The 4,328-nt window shown below is 42.4% G+C and overlaps 1 protein-coding gene across 3 annotated transcripts in view; it reads right to left on the minus strand.

The window, feature by feature from the left end:
• The window catches only part of LOC128695372 (protein Star-like), a 20,401-nt gene extending 20,000 nt beyond the window's left edge, over window positions 1–401 (minus strand). The window contains exon 1 of one of the 3 annotated variants that reach the window (XM_053785911.2): window positions 253–401. The gene's annotated coding sequence lies outside the window, so the exon portion shown is untranslated. The other 2 variants (XM_070084837.1, XM_070084838.1) reach the window with 2 other exon arrangements.
• Between the last annotated feature and the right edge of the window lie 3,927 nt (window positions 402–4,328).

The following is a 4,328-nucleotide window of genomic DNA, read 5'->3' on the forward strand; positions in this document are numbered from 1 at the left end:
GAGGTTTTCCAGCACAGGAAAGCGGTAATCGACTTTTCTGACTAGGCTCGTCAAACTCCGCTGCAAATCACCATTTCATGTCCGTCCGAGTATTTACCTGCGCTTCCTCCCTCCGTGTGTTCCAGGATCACATGGATACAAGTATCACGTCACGAAATAACGGTGAAAAGATGAAGAAAGCCCTGGCAGCCCGCCACTCGCGTACTGTCTTCCAACACACTCCAGCTTTCATTCTGTTTACCTGTGGCTCACCTGGATCGAGAAATGTTGATTCACTCTTGCTCTGAGTTGTATGGACGAGAGTCATGGCTCTCCATGATGATTCTCGACCTTCTCGCAGCGGGCAACAAGCTCTAGTCCATGCTAGGGGAGGAGGGATGAGCCAGCAGGCAATACCTTCATAGAAAATGGTTCAGTGTGCAAAATGGTACACTGAGCTTTATTCGTAAGTCAACACTATATTATTCTTTAATAGTTATAATGAGTGACGTGATGTAAAACATAATTATAATTAAACAACAAACGCTGTAATAATAATGATAATAATAATAATAATAACTATTACTACTGCTATATCAGTACAGATATATATATATATATATATATATATATATATATATATATATATATATATATATATATATATATATATATATATATATATATATATACACTGAGAGGTATCTCGCTTTATATGCGCTAATAGTTTCCTTTTTTGAGATTAAAGTATTCTTGACTAATAGCGAACAAGTGACGTGAAGACTTAATGACCTTGTGTATAGTAGATAGGCTTTAAACCCAATTAATTAATTTAACCTAAAGGTGTATATGTATCAGTGTTCAGTCAAATGTTTTTTTCAATGGAAATCGGGAAAACCGAAACAAAGAACGGGGAATGAAAGAATGAAGAGGCCATTCCCATGGGGTTGCAACCCAGCACCACCAGAGCCCGACCAACCAGGTTTAAAGGACTGTGGAAATTGATTTTCTGAATGTAACAAATAAAACGAAATGATAAAAAGATTTTTTTTTTAAATCAAGACAAGACAAGTGGAAATTTTGGGACCCCTGGGTCGAAAAATGTCCCCTTCGAACCTACCCCCTCAAACCACGTTGTCGGACCAAATTAAATGAAATGACAACACCGAATACGGAAATATAAAAATTTTGGGGACGGTTTAAAAATAAAAAAAAGGTTATATATATCACAATTCATAACAGAAGGAAAAAAATTTAATATACTAAAATTTGATTGGAGATTAATGTGTATCATATCAAAAAATTTACCAATAAATTGGAAAATAATCGGCCAAAATTTAAAACAAAATTTAGAGAGTTATCGATATATAATGTTACTCATGAAAGACAGACGAATGAGTGGATGTGTCATATGTTTGACTGGGACACGTGAACAGTTATAATAAGTGACAGCGGGTTGCTGCACGACTCGGTACTTGCCCCGACTCTCTTTCTAACTGATATAGATGACCATCAAGAATTAATAAAAAAATTATTAAAACATTTTTGCAGATGGTGCAAAATAAATAATAAACATTAATGCAAATACCTGCAAGACGACTTGGATATATTCAGTCAAGTGGCAGATGGGTGACGGAATTTAATACCTGGAGCCTGGAGGTTATTCCGGGGATCAACGCCCCCTCGGCCCGGTCCATGACCAGGCCTCCCGATGGATCAGGGCCTGATCAACTAGGCTGTTACTGCTGGCCGCACGCAGTCCAACGTACGAGCCACAGCCCGGCTGATCCGGCACTGACTTTAGGTATCTGTCCAGCTCTCTCTTGAAGGCAGCCAGGGGTTTATTGGCAATTCCCCTAATGCTTGATGGGAGGTTGTTGAACAGTTTTGGGCCCCGGACACTTATGGTGTTTTCTCTTAGTGTACCAATGGCGCCCCTACTTTTTATTGGGGGCATTTTGCATCGCCTGCCCAGTCTTTTACTTTCGTAGGGAGTGATTTCTGTGTGCAGATTTGGGACCATTCCTTCCAAGATTTTCCAAGTGTAGATTATGATATATCTCTCCCTCCTGCGTTCCAACGAGTACAAGTCAAGTGCTTCCAAGCGTTCCCAGTAGTTAAGGTGCTTGACAGAACTTATACGTGCAGTAAAGGATCTCTGTACACTCTCTAGATCTGCGATTTCACCTGCTTTGAATGGAGATGTTAATGTACAGCAGTATTCCAGCCTAGAGAGAACAAGTGATTTGAAAAGGATCATCATGGGCTTGGCATCTCTCGTTTTGAATTATTATTATTATTATAATCAAGGGGGAAGCGCTAAACCCGGGAGATTATACAGCACCTGGGGGGGGGATATGTGGAAGGCATTCAGGCTTAATTCGGGGAACTGGAGCACAGATCCAATTCCCTAAATCAAGAGCCCCTCACCAACATCAAGGAACCTTCCTTAAGGGGTCTCGTTTTGAAGAAAAATGCCATGTAATGGAAAAGGGAGAAGCAATAGCAGGCTTCATGAATAATGCAGTGTCATTAAGTAATGAAAGGAGTAATTGTAAACAAAGAATTATTATTGAAGAACACAGCCTAGTGAGTCATAATGACTCGTAGCTCAGTTGTAGTGCCTGAGATTCATTCTCAAAAGATTCGGGTTTAGTTCATAGAGTTTATTTTTATATATTTTTATTAGAAACCTTACAAAAGTATAAAGGATGCATAATAATAGTACAGGAATACAAAACATTCTTTTGTGCTACTAGTACCAGGTTATTCCTGGCGGGAACAAGTATTATAACATCTTGTTATAGCAAACAATACACGCTAAGACAAACCTCACTAAAGTATAACAGTTATTAATAGTTGCCGCCAATCCATTGTACCCACAGAAAACACATCAAAATGAAACTTTACATAGTTTAACAATATAAAATGAATACCTGACATGTCCTATTACAACAAAAACATATTTTCACAACATGGCGCAGTCTGTGAGAAGGCGTGTGCACACGGTGTGCCTTGAATTGGTGCGTGGTGCAATAACGCCTCAGTCTGCCCAAGTGCTTTTACCGCAAATTATCCGTGACACCTATGGTGTTGCGGATCAAGAACTGTATGGTGTGGCGCTAAATGGTGCCTATCGTATTTTCGTCAAGTTGAAATCAGCTGGAGTGTATGAACGGCTGGTTGACAAGTACCAGGACAGGAGCGTGGACGTTAATTCAGCGATACGTGTTCTACTCATCGACGTGTCTAGGCATTACACATGGGTGAAAGTCCGAAATGTGCCATTTGAGGTGGACGAGACTGATCTGCGGAATGTATTTGAACAGTATGGACCTGTACACCTGGCTATGGCTGGTAAATGGACGGATGGGGCGTATGCCGGCTTGCCGGATGGTACGTTCACGCTCAAGATGACGTTGAGGCATTCCATCTCGTCTTACATCATACTGGACGCATTTAGGATGCAGGTAATGGTGTGCTATGCTGGGCAGCAGAAGACGTGTAGGTTATGTGGTGCATATGACCATATGGTGGCCCAGTGTGGGCGATGGCAGCGGAGACAGGAACTAGGTAGTGAGATGGTGAAAGAGCCAGAACCGAAGGTGGGTCATGCTGATGAGTCACCTGTACATAGAAGTGGCACTTCCTGGAGTGAGGAAGTGGAGCGTGAGCTGCCACTGGTGGGTACCAGCCCATCACTGTCACAGTGGGATGTGAGGCCTCTGCCTTGGAGACCGGGAAGACTGTGCAGATTGGTGACATGCAGGTAGAGGGAGGCCTACTGGTGAATGTGAAGGAAAAATCCTTTGAGAAGAACGTTTCTGAGGATAACTTGAGAATGGTGAGGAGTACTGTTCAGATTGAAGATGAGCAACTTGGAAGATTGGCGAACATGGCAGATGACTCGCCAGGAGTGGTGGACGTGATTGAGGTGAATGCTGAGATTCACAGGGAGGCATCCAGTGAGTTGGAAATGGATGCAGAGAGTGTCAACCATAAGAGGGCGGCGACATATTCCGACTCGGATGATGTTTTGACCCCGGCACAGAGACCGGGGAAAAAGCCGTGGGTTGATGTGGTGCGTGGGAGCTCTAAAGGTATGCCTGGTCCGGTGCTGGATCAGGGGAAGCCACAAGTGGGCAGTGGAGAGAAAAGTGGAAGAAGCAGACACACTGGAAGCGTGTCAGTGAAAGGTGAAATGGGGCAGAGGGTGAAATCACATAAGTAGGTTTCCGGTGCATGACAGTGAATATTAATGGATTGTGTGCGAGTGAGAAGCGTCTGTGGGTAAAGGGATTTTTAAGACGTTATGCTATAGACATTGTTTTTGTACAGGAACATAATTT

This window comes from Cherax quadricarinatus, chromosome 14 (genome assembly GCF_038502225.1).
Source record: "Cherax quadricarinatus isolate ZL_2023a chromosome 14, ASM3850222v1, whole genome shotgun sequence".
Taxonomy (NCBI): domain Eukaryota; kingdom Metazoa; phylum Arthropoda; class Malacostraca; order Decapoda; family Parastacidae; genus Cherax; species Cherax quadricarinatus.